This window comes from Oryctolagus cuniculus, chromosome 6 (assembly GCF_964237555.1).
Source record: "Oryctolagus cuniculus chromosome 6, mOryCun1.1, whole genome shotgun sequence".
Classification (NCBI taxonomy): Eukaryota; Metazoa; Chordata; class Mammalia; order Lagomorpha; family Leporidae; genus Oryctolagus; species Oryctolagus cuniculus.
The window spans coordinates 95,124,276-95,137,423 of NC_091437.1; the positions used below are offsets into that span (position 1 = coordinate 95,124,276).

At 40.9% G+C, this 13,148-nt stretch overlaps 1 pseudogene; it reads left to right on the top strand.

The window, feature by feature from the left end:
- Positions 1-2,322: 2,322 nt before the first annotated feature.
- On the top strand, positions 2,323-2,453 carry LOC127490818 (U4 spliceosomal RNA; annotated as a pseudogene).
- Positions 2,454-13,148: the final 10,695 nt, after the last annotated feature.

The following is a 13,148-nucleotide window of genomic DNA, read 5'->3' on the forward strand; positions in this document are numbered from 1 at the left end:
AAATACACATACAAAAAAAAAAAAAAACAGGGAAAACTAAACACCTGTGTACCTGCCAATTCATTTTGCCAAATCCTAACATTTTGGGGGTTTCCATTTCAATTCTTTTGTTTTTAAGAAATAAAACATTACAGAATGCAGCTAAATTCAAGTGTTTGCCCTCTCCTCACTCTATCTCCTTTCTCTCCCTTCCCCTCCCAGATGTCACCATGATCCCAAATTGGATGTTTCTCAATCCCATGTATTTTTTTATGTTTTTACTAAAAAGGCATGTTTACATTTAAATACACTATTGTAATATATGTTTTAAGACTCTGGTACTCTGGAAATTATTTTTCTTACTACATTGCATTTATGTCCTAGCTATATCCATTTTAATACGTTACTCTAATTATTTTAGTACCCAAAATTGAATATAAAACTAGAAATATATATGTATGTAAATAGACAAAGAGATTAGACAGATAAGTAGGTAGATAAATAGATAGATAAATAGATGGATACTATTTTTCTGTTAATGGATGTTTAATTTGTTTCTAATTATTTGGTATTAAAATACCACCAGCAGTGGTTGACATTATTAATTTTTCCACTTGCTTTCCAACTCATGAATTTTCACTTTTTAAAAGCCACAACCTACCTAATTGCTATGACACAAAATCTGATTGTCTAATTTCCATTTCCCTGATATTAGCAAGATAGAGAATCAGTCTTGTCGGTTTGTGGGCCTCTTGGGTTTCTTCTGTGAATTTCTGGTTTACATCACTCACCCACTTTTCTGTAGTTGCTTTTATATATTTCATACCTAACCACTTTTTCTTTATGTGCTTTTCTGATTCCACCACTCTATGGAATGTTGTTTCACTTTGATTTTGTATCTTTTATTCTATAAAAATTTTTCATTTTTAATAAAGTAGATGCATCAACACATCCCTTCACATGTCTTATTTTTGAAGCCTTTCCTTGTTCCAACTTTAAATTTCAATCAAAAGTATTGATGCTTTGCTCTTTGCATGAATGTCTTTCATTTACCTGAAGTTTATTTTTGTGATTGGGATGAGGTAAGAATCTAATTTTCCACCAATGAAATAGCTCATTCTCCCTACCATCACGTATTGAATCACCCGTCCTTTCCCCAGTTGTAATGCCACTTCTATAAACGTACAGATGTCTCTTCAGGGATCATCTTTTCTATTTGATTCATTAATTTTTCTAGGTCAGAACCAATATCACTATTTTAATTAATTCATCTTTGTGATACATATCAATAGTTGATAAGTCAAAGTTTTTGATGTTTTTACTACCTGTCTTTAATTGTTGAAGGTCTAGGATATTCTTCTTTATATATATATAATTTATATATAAATAATTTAAATATATAACCTATATATTTATATATATATAATTTATTTGAGAGGTATAGAGAGAGGGACAGTGCTCCTAAATACTGGTTCATTCCCCGAATGCCTACAATAGCTGGGGTAGAGCCAGCAGTCTAAATCAGAAGTCAGGAATTCAATCCAGTTTTCTACATGGGTAGCAGGAACCCAATAATCTGGACCATTATTGCCTCCCAGGGTTTGCATTAGCAGGAAAGCTAGAGTGAAGATTTGAAGTAAAGAACCAAACTAGACACTCCAATCCAGGCATCTTAATTGTAGGCTAAATACCAATTCCTCATTTGGTGAGTGAAGATCTCACTTGGCAGCGCTGACATTGTGGCATAGAGGATAAAGCTGTTGCCTGTGATACAAGCATCCCATAGGGGAGTCACTTCAAGTCCCAGCTGCTCCACTTCTGATCCAGTTTTCTGCTAATGTGCCTTGAGAAGTAGTGGAAGATGGTCCAAGTACTAGGGCCCCGCCAACCACGTGGGAGACCCAGAAGAAGCTCCTGGCTCCCGGCTTTAGCCTGGCCCCACCCCAGCCATTGCAGCCATTTGGGGAGTGAACCGGAAGATAAATGATCTCTGTCTCTCCCTCTCTGTCTCTCTCTGTAACTAAAGAAAGAAATGAATCTTAAAAATATAAAAGACCTCACTTGGGGCATCTACATTTAATATTGGAGTGCTTGATCCAAGCCCTTGCTACTCTGCTTCTGAACCAGCTTCATGTTAATGTGAGAGACAGCCAGTGATGGGACAAATACTTGAATCTCTGCTACCTATATTGGAGACCCAGATTGAGTTCTAGGGTCTTGGCTTCAGTCTGGCCCAGACCTGGCTGTTGCAGATATTCAGGAACTAGCCAGCAGATGGAAATCTCTCTGTCTCTTTCTCCCTCTCTTGCAAAGAAAATGTAAATAAATAAATTTAAAAATTTTAGCTTTGCGCAGTGGCAGTATTGTAGCCGATGAGGTTTATCCAAGGTGCTATTATTGCTAATTAAAAATTTTTAAAATGCTCATTCTTAGGCTATTGGTAATCCATTTTTTAAATTTATTTCCACTTTTGATGTCAGCTGCTCAAATTCCATGAAAAATATACAGCAATTTGAGGGGCAGGCGCTGTGGTGCAGTGGGTTAAAGACCTGGCCTGAGGCTCTGGCATCCCATATGGGCACCGGTTCTAGTCCCGGCTGCTCCTGTTCTGATCCAGGTCTCTGCTATGGCCCGGGATAGCAATAGAAGATGGCCCAGGTCTTTGGGCCCCCGCACTCGCGTGGGAGACCTAGAAGAAGCTCCTAGCTCCTGGCTTCAGATCAGTGCAGCTCCGGCTGTTGTGGCGATCTGGGGAGTGAACCAGCGGATGGAAGACCTCTCTCTCTGTCTCTATCTCTCTCTCTGTAACTCTTTCAAATAAATAAAATAAATCTTTAAAAAAAAAGAAAATTTATAGGAACTTGAACTAGAACATATGGAAATTTGGAGAAAAGTGGTATCTTTACATTACGGCTTTTCATTCATGCATTTGTATTTGTTTCCTTCTAATTAAGTCTTCATTTTACTTGTGACAGTCTCTGCTACCTGAACTTGTTCTCTTTCTTCCTTGAAGAGTATGTAACTACTTTCACCCTGTGGTCTACCATTTATAACCAAGGCAGAACGCAGCTCTATGCAGGGCTAAATAAATGATGGCCCACAGCCTAGATCGAATGCACTTCCTATTTGGCTCAGTTGTCCACATGCTATCCATGTCTGCTTTTATACCACAGCTACAAAGTTGAGAATTTCCAACAGAACCTGACTGTAGGCTGCCACCAGGGCTTACCTTACAGCAAAATGTGCCAACCCCTGTCTTAGACAGCACTCTTTGCCAGATATTGACAGGAATGTTTCTATTCCTCTTTGCCAGATACCTACACTTCCATTCTTTTTGTGCAACTAAAAAGGGTTCATGATGCTTGGAGTTGTCTGATTCGTTCAGAGGAGACTTAAATTCCTAATGAAAGGAATAACTATTACTGACCCATCCACTTTTTTCCCATCTCAAATATAAACTTGATGCTTGGAGTTTGAGAGCTATCTTGCAATCATGGGGAAGCTATTATGAAATAGGGTTGGAGGGCAAGCAAGAATCTAAAGTTGGCCAATAGAGCCAACTTCATATAATTTTCAATTTAAAAAAATGAAACTTGCAAAGCCCTTGTTCATAAAGCAAGAAGAAGTGCCATTACAGGTGCTAAAATATAAAGCTTCCTTCTTTCTTCCATAGTCTCTCCTTTGGCTTGCTATGAGAATTTCTATTTACCATTGAGTAGTGCTTATGGTAAGGAAACATTAAAATATCAAAGAATTAACATGAGTTTTACCATTTTTTATTGTGTGATAGCAATATTAAATGCATTTGATGCATAGGCAGTCACCAAAACTACACATTCGTATTTCACAGCTCATACATGCATGCAATATATTTTACTGGAACAGTGGAAATGCTGCTCCAGACTAACTCAGTTGCCTCTATCTATAATGTTTTCATTCAAAAACGTTCTACCTGTACTCTCCACCTTCAACTTACTGATGAGTGAGGAAGGTCTAAAAGAAAAGGCACAATAGTTTTTCCTATCTTTCCTTTTCCTTCTATGTTATTCTTTTCAGGATAAATGAAAGAGTAATATAAAATCTTAGCATGAGACTGGCGCTGCAACTCACTAGGCTAATCCTCTGCCTGCGGTGTCGGCACATCTCTAGTCCCGGTTGGGGCACCGGATTCTGTCCCGGTTGCCCCTCTTCCAGGCCAGCTCTCTGTTGTGGCCAGGGAGTGCAGTGGAGGATGGCCCAAGTGCTTGGGCCCTGCACCCCATGGGAGACCAGGAGAAGCACCTGGCTCCTGCCTTCAGATCAGCGGGAAGTGCTGGCCGCAGCGCGCTAGCCAAGGCGGCCATTGGAGGGTGAACCAACGGCAAAAGGAAGACCTTTCTCTATGTCTCTGTCTCTGTCTCTCTCTCACTGTCCACTCTGCCTGTCAAAAAAATAAAATAAAAATAAATAAAAAATTAAAAAAAAATCTTAGCATGTGTAGAAAGACTATAGTAGAGTCTTGTGGTTGTTTGTGTTTCTTGGAATGACGCAGCTTCTTTTTCTGTTTGAAGTGAATTCTGGTTCAAATGGAAAACGTAACCCCTCTGAACTGTCATCTCTCTCACCTACTCAGAAATGCAACACAGGGCCCGTGCTGTGGCACAGCAGGTTAAAGGCCTGGCCTGAAGCCCTCTGCTGTGGCCAGGGAGTGCAGTGGAGGATGGCCCAGGTGCTTGGGCCCTGCACCCCATGGGAGACCAGGAAAAGCACCTGGCTCCTGGCTCCTGCCATCGGATCAGCGCGGTGTGCCGGCCGCAGCGCGCCAGCCGCGGCGGCCATTGGAGGGTGAACCAACGGCAAAGGAAGACCTTTCTCTCTGTCTCTCTCTCTCACTGTCCACTCTGCCTGTCAAAAATAAAAAATAAAAAATAAAAATAAAAAAAAAAAGGCCTGGCCTGAAGCACCAGTATCCCATATGGGCGCTGGTTCTAGTCCCGGCTGCTCTTCTTTTGATTCAGCTCTCTGCTATGGCCTGGGAAAGCAGTATAAGATGGCCCAGGTCCTTGGGCCCCTGCACCCATGTGGGAGACCTGGAGGAATCTCCTGGCTCCTGGCTTTGGATAGGCACAGCTCCGGCCATTGCGGCCATCTGGGGAGTGAACCAGTAGATGGAGGACCTCTCTCTCTACCTCTATCTGTGACTCAGTCTTTCAAATAAATAAAATAAATCTTTAAAAAAAAAAAAAGAAACGCAACAGGCTTAACTTGTGATCACTTTGAATCTTGCCCAACTCCCACGTGTCCTGGTCCACCAGAATTTGGTGCTCATGGGACATCAGACACTCAATGCCAGCAGAGTGTCAAGGAATAAGAGACACATTCTACATGTGTCTTTGCTTTCACACACGATCCATGGTCCTATCATACTTCATTTACTAAGCACAAGATCAAAGATCAAACTATCAAGACTTTCAGATCAGCAACAGAAGCACATTAAACCAAACATGGGGCCCTTCTGTGTACGGAGCCCTGTGTAACTTCGTAGACTACACACCCATGAAGCCAGTCTTAATGGCAAGCAGCAAAGTACAAAACCTAGATCATCACTGACACTGTTGAGCTGCCAAGCAGACCACTCTCAAATATTCTCTTCACTAAGCAGTAAGTATCCTTATTATGTAAGTCCAATTTTCTTTTTCTAACAGTTGAAATTACTCCATGTCCTTTGTTAGGACATGGCACATTAGAGTTTGTACTGCCATTATAAAACACAAGCTTTCAAATTTTTTTCTATTATTTGTTGTTGTAGTATGTTAGTACAATGTATTTTTGCATGCTGATATTGATTTGGAATCTGCTGAATTTTTATATTATCTCTAAGAAGATTTCCATGAATTCTCTTGGGTTTTAATCACAAATTGATAAATATAATATATAAATATTGAAAGTGTTATTCTTTTTTTCAGTCCTTATGACTTTTTTTTCTGGTCTTGCTAAAATTAGTCTGTACTTGCAGTGCAATGACACGTCTAAGACAATTCTTATTGCCATCATTTAATATTGTATTTGCTATAGAATTTCAATGAATTTTTACTTAAATTAAAGAAACTCATTACTCTGTATTTTTGCTGAGTTTTTAAGAATTAGCTTTACCTTTTTAATTTTTCCACTTATTAATTTTAATGTTGTCTAAAAGACAGGGACAGACAGAGATCTCATATCCACTGGTTTATTTCCCAAATGTCCACAACAGCCAGGACAGGGCCAGGCCAAATCCAGGAGCCCAGAACTCAATCTGAGTTTCCCATGTGAGTGGCAGGAACCCAACTACATCACCAGCTGCTTCTCAGGGTGAACATTAGCAAGAAGCTGGACGAGAAGTGGACCAGACAAGACCAAACCAGACATTCTGATAAGAAATGTTGAGTGTCCCAAGCAGTGACTTAACCACTGTGCCAAACACTTGACCCTTGCTGAATTTTTATAATGAAAGAATGCATTTTTATTAGATGTTTTTTCTAGATCTAGTGAGATAATAAAGAATTAAATCAATAGATTCTTTAAGTCTCAGTATAATCTTGAGCTAAACATAACCTAATCACTTTGTCTCCTAGCTTGAAGACTAGCAGAAAACTGGATCAGAAGTGAGGGGGAGGGGGAGTGGCACTGTGCCTCAGTACGTTAATCTTCCTGCAGCGCTGGCATCCCATTTGGGCACCAGTTCAAGTCTTGGCTGCTCCTTTTCCAAGCCAGCTCTCTGTTATGGCCTGGGAAAGCAGTAGAAGATGATCCAAGCACTTAGGCCCCTGCACCACATGGAAGGCCTGGAAGAAGCTCCTGGCTCCTGGCTTCAGATCAGCTCAGCTCTGGCCATTAAGGTCATTTGGGGAGTGAGCCAGCAGATGGAAGACCTTTCTCTCTCTGGCTCTACCTCTCTCTGTAGCTTTTTCAAATAAATCTTTAAGAAAAAAAAAGAAGAAGCAGCGGGGTAGGGGGGACTTCATCCCAGGCATGCATCCCAAACAACAGCTTAACTTACTGTGCCACAAAACTCACCCCTATTTTTATTATTTGAGAAGCAGGCAGACAGACAGACAGAAAGCCCCCATACTCTGTTTCACTCCCCAAATGCCCACAATGAACAGAGTTGGACCAGGTTGAAATCCGGAGCTGGGAAGGCACACAAATACTTGACCTATCACCCACTGCCTCTCAGGATCTGCAGCAACAGGAATCTGGAATTAGGAACAGAGTCAGGACTCAAACCCACATACTTCAACACAGGTCATAGGTTTTTTTTTTTCTTTTTTAAAGATTAATTTAATTATTTAATAGAGCTACAGTGACAGAGGGAAAGACAGATCATCCATCCACTGATTCACTTCCCAGATGGCCACAACAAGCATGGCTGAGCCAGGCTGGAGTCAGGAGCCAGGAGCTTCCACTGGGTCTCCCACATGGGTGCAGGGGCCCAAGCACTTGAGCCAGGCACATTATCAGGGAACGGGATCAGAAGTGAAGAAGCCGGAACTCGAACCAGTGCCCGTATGAGCTGCCAGTGCTGCAGACAGCAGCAAAATCCACTGCACCAGAGTGCCAGACATGCATGTGAGTTTCTTAACTGCAAAGCCAAATGCCTGCCCCAACACAATATCCTTATTGCTTTGTTTCTTCTTGATTTAATGTCACTGTTATATTTTCCCTAGAAATTTTCCATTTTGTTTGTCTTTTAACTGCTGTATATTTCATCCATTTTTTTCGTCATTGCAGGAAAATCATTTAATTGTGTTATTATTTTTTAATTTTTATTCATAAATAAAATGTTACATCTTTTGATGTTTTGATATGTATACATGTAAGTTTTTAAACAAATGAATACACTTCTTCATAACTCCATGATAACAATGGCTGTTTCTTACTCTTTCTTAAAATTCCGTTCCCACTGGATATGTGCTCCTTGGGCCAGCTACAAAATCCACTCTTCTGAGGGCCAGTGCTGCGATCCAGTTAAAACCCTGGCCCGCAGTGCCTGCATCCCATATGGGCAGCAGTTCAAGTCCCAGCTGTTCCTCTTCCTGATCCAGCTCCCAGCTAATGTGCCTGGGAAAGCAGCAGAAGATGGCCCAAGTGTTTGGGCCCTTTTACCCACAAGGGAGACCAGGAAGAAGCTCCAGGCTCCTGGCTTTGGATCAGCTCAGCTCTGGCCATTGAGGTCATTTGTAGAGTGAACTGGCTGATAAAAGACCTCTTTTTCTCTATCTCCACTTCTCCCTGTAACTCTGTCTTTCAAATAAATAAAAGAAGTCTTTAAAAAAAATCCACCCTTCTGTTTATACCTGGAATCTACTCATGTATGATTCTGTTGACTGAGCAAATGATGAATGAATGAATGAATGAATGGCCATTTAAGAAAACCATATGAAGCCCTGCTTTATCTCCAACTCAGAGACTTGTGATAGACTTTTGTATTTCTATTATTTACCATTTTCATTATGTGGCAAGAATTAAAATATCTAATTTGGATAGATTTAAGAAGATTCTTCAGCATTTGAAGAATAATTCAAAGCCATTTCAGCAATCATTCTATTACTGTATGTAATATTTTATTTTTAATAACTTAGTTCAATATTCCACAACCACATTTTCTGTTGTAGCACATTCAGAAAGTTTGCTTTCTTTCATGAAAATCAAACCTTTCTAACCAAGTAACAGTTGCTAAGGGATTTGGAATGGAGATTAGCATAGATTTGGGTAGCACAAATGATCCTTTGTACATGGTTAAACAGTCTACTTTTCATTTAAAAAATTAATATCCATGTCTATGATGCTCACTAAGACTAGTTTGAAAATAAGCTAAATATAATGCCCTCTCGTTAATTTCCAGGAGGCCAGCACTACTTGATCTGATTATGTAATGTCAAAACCCTCAAGTTTTACTGTCTGAGTGCATAGCGCCTCTGTGTCCGAGTGCCTACAAAAGTCTCAGCAATTAATAAAACTTCTGTCTCATTAAAGTGGTCCTGAAAACAAACTTAGAACAGACAGCTCAAGAAATCTGAATGTAGAAACACTTGCATTTTGTTCCCTCAGCATTTTGGAAACCACTCTGATTTATCTTTACAAAAATGTCTATCACCTTGTTTCATAGGCCTCTATGCTTCTTACCCAACTCCTTCGCTCAGATCCTTATCATCTGTTTCCAGGGCAGCACTTCCACTCTCCTCCTTTTCACTGGCTACAGATCTCTTGAACCAGCCCAGATCCGGCAGCAGCCCAGATCTGGCTGCCTCCACCCTGAATCTTATCCACAGGAAGCCAGCTTGGACCAAATGTGCCAGGGTACAGCCTTGAGTCCTCTCTGGGAGCACTTTCCTAGGGTTCAGTGAGTGCCTCTGACTTTGCTCATGCTCCAGGGATTTCCAGGCTCATCTCAAATCTCCAAATAATTCCATTTCACCAGAAAACCTTTATTTTCAAAGTGCTCTTTAAAGACTTCTGTCTCGGCTGGCGCCGCGGCTCACTAGGCTAATCCTCCACCTTGCAGCGCCAGCACACCGGGTTCTAGTCCCGGTGGGGGCACCGGATTCTGTCCCGGTTGCCCCTCTTCCAGGCCAGCTCTCTGCTGTGGCCAGGGAGTGCAGTGGAGGATGGCCCAAGTACTTGGGCCCTGCACCCCATGGGAGACCAGGATGGGTACCTGGCTCCTGCCATCGGATCAGCGTGGTGCGCATGCCGCAGCGCGCCGGCTGCGGCGGCCATGGGAGGGTGAACCAACGGCAAAGGAAGACCTTTCTCTCTGTCTCTCTCTCTCACTGTCCACTCTGCCTGTCAAAAAAAAAAAAAAAAAAAAAAAACCTCTGTCTCCTCCCCACGGAGGAAAATTATTATTCCAAGATGCAGAGGAAGAATGAAGAATGCACTGAAAATCATTACTAAAAAATGACTTGTTAATCAGACAGCAGTTAGTATGTTACTAGACCGCACAGTTATGTGATGGAAGTAACCTTAAATATTAAAGCACTAAATCTGGTAAACTGTAATTAATATGCATGGGGAATCTGCTATGCAGTTAGCATTTCATGAGTTTTTTGCATGAGTACAAAAACCATGCCTCTGGAGTTTATAATCCTCTGAGCATGGTACAGTATATCCTATAATCATATTTAAAAACATAATCCAAAGTTGAATTCCACCATTATCATTGTATAAAAAGAGCACTGTACACAAACACTTCTTTATTCATCATGGTTTCTAGATTTCTAGACTTCTAGGTGGGGGGTAGAAGGTGGGGGTGGGAAAGAGTTCAATTCTTCTTAAAATAAATCACCAGCTGTTGAAGTGCAAAGAGGCATAGGACTGCAAGACCTACTAGAAAGGAGAAAGATCTTAACACTGTGTAAGGTAAGGAACAGGCCAGTAATTTTCAAATTTGACTATATGTTGATCAGGCCATCTACCTTATTGGCAGGACTGGTGCAAAATGTAACCTGCTCATTCAAACACACCATAAAAGGGTATCAAAGTATGGGTTATTATTTTTTCCTTTCTTCTCTTGATTAGTAATTGTTTATATTTTCTATTTAATGATGTTTTGAGCAAAGAAATTAAATTTTGAATTATTAGCATGAAGTAACTATTTTCTTTATATAATGCCATTTTAATGGCAAAAATAAGAAAATTTAAGTCACATGCAGAGTCACCAAAATTACCCAATTTGCATTTCATAGCTCATGCATGAATATGTATTTTGTTCTTAGGAGAGCAGAGGAAATGCTGCACAAATCTAAATTGCCTTTTCTCACATTTTGATTCACACACGTCCCAGCAGCATTGCATTCTCTATCTTTGATGATTAAGGAAGATCTAAGAGGAAGTACTAAGTACTAAGTACTGCAGGTTGCCCTGTGTTTCCCTTTCCTTCCATGGAAGGGAAAGCCTCAGCATAAAAGGCAGGGTAATGTGGGGAGGTGACATGAGTGAGAAAGGATTCACTGGGCCTCTTTGATTTCCTTCTTCCTTTCTTTGAAGCAGGTTCTGGTTCAAATGGAAAGTTCATCCCCTCGGGCTGTCATCTCCCCTCTTGTTCAGATGTAGACATAATACACTTCACTTGTACTCACTTGAAGTCTCACTGAACTCTCATGTGCAATGGGCCCACTGGAATCCAGTGTTCATGGGAGGATTGGAGAGGGCTGTGTGTGAACAGTGTAGCAAAGAACAGCACACACATGTCACATACATCTCCTCAGTTCACAGACATGCCCCACTGTCCTACTGTAATTTTTTTTTAAATGCCAAAGATAACATGATTACGAATCCAAGATGGTGGCAGCAGCGCCTTATACTAGACGTGGGTTCCTTCTGAATATAGGTCTGTGGAACCAGCCATGCACATTGGACTCATCTGAGGAGCTTGAAAATGTGTTGCTGCCTGGGATTCACTTCCAGAAGTGCTGGTTTAATTGCAGTTTTGGCCTGAACATCATAACTTTTGTAAATCTTCTGAAGATCCTGTGTGCAAGCAAGGTTCAGAATCACTGGCTTTCAAAGGTTCTGGCATTCTTTTTGCAAAGTGAACTAAAGAACTCAGTGATAATTAAAGAAGCATAACTTGGGACTGGAAGTTACCACCTTTCACTATATCATTAGAAAGCTCTTTTTTCCATTCAAACCATTCCGTGTTCATCAAATGTGGAAAATGAGCCTTCTTGCATGTTTTGAAAACTGGCTGCTGTTTAGACGACATACTGATATAGTGCTTGCCCAACCTCTAATTACAGTTAATGATAGCAGCTTTGCTGAGGAAGACAGATCAGAAGAAGGGGAGGGGAGGGAGACAAGGAGAATGGAAAGCTAATTAAGTTATCAAACAAGAAAATGATTAAATAAATGATCCTACATCCATGTAATGAGCTACCATATAACTATCAGGAGAAACAACAACAACAACAAAAATGAGGGGTAGGCACTTGGCGCAATGGTTAAGCTTCAGCTTTGGGACTCCCCCATCGCAGATTAGAGTGCCTAGGTGGGTTCCCTCTCCACTCCCAATTTCAGCTTCCTACTAATGTGCGCTCTGGGAGGTAGCACTTGGAGATTCAAGTGATTTAGTGCCTGCCACTCAAGTAGGTCACCTGGATGGAGTTCCTTCTCCTGACTTCAACCTGGCCCAGTCCTGATCCTCTCTCTCTCTCTCTTTCTCTCTCTCACTCTCTCTCTCTCACACAAACACACACTTCCTCACCCTGCTTTGCCTTTTAAATAAATTTAAATTAAAAAAATGCCTTTAAAAAAAAGTAAACTTACATGTGCTTACCTAGGAAGCAAACTCCATGATACATTGCCAAGGGCAAAAACAAAGTTCAGAGCTATGTAACTACCAAAAGGTTATTCTCATAAAATATTAGTATATAAGCCATCCACGTGTATGTATGTATGTGTATATATGCATATATACACATACATATATATACACATATACATATATACACATACACATATATGTATGTACACATGTGTGTGGTGTGTGTGTGTATATATATATTTATTTCTAAGAAAAGAAATTGAGAAAAACGTCAAGGAGAAAGATGGCAGTTGTTAGGGGAGAGAGAGTAGTGGTGTCACCTAAAACTCTATCTCTGTGCTCCACACTGGATGAAAACAATGAGGACAAGGTTTTGTAGAGATGGAAAGAAAGCATTTAATCTGTAGACAGATGAGAGGGTAGCAGATTTCTAGGCCTCTGCACAGAGGGTGTTTGGGAGTTTTTTAAAGAGGCTGCAGGGAAAGGAGTGTGTCTATGGCAAAATTACAAAGGAGGCGGGGTCTCTGACATCACTAGATGGTTGACAATGTATTCCTTTTCTGTGTCATCATGGTGACCCTTGGGGTGTTCAGGTGGTGAGATTAGATGCAGCCTGACCAGGTCACTCTGTTCTGCAAGTGAAGTTGAGATAAGGAACAAGGCCGCTGTGCCTGAGGACATGGGAGCCAGAAGCCACAGTCCAGCCCTGAGGCAGGAGCTTCCCAGCTTTTCCTTTCATCTCTGTAGTTAAAGTTGCGGATTTGTGCTGGTTTATATTGGCTACAGTGGAAATGGCATGATTTTCACTTTTTGCTTTGTACATTTCTATTTAATTCAACTGTGTTCAAGTACTTGGTGGCAAAAAGCAAGAAAAGAACAAAATAGA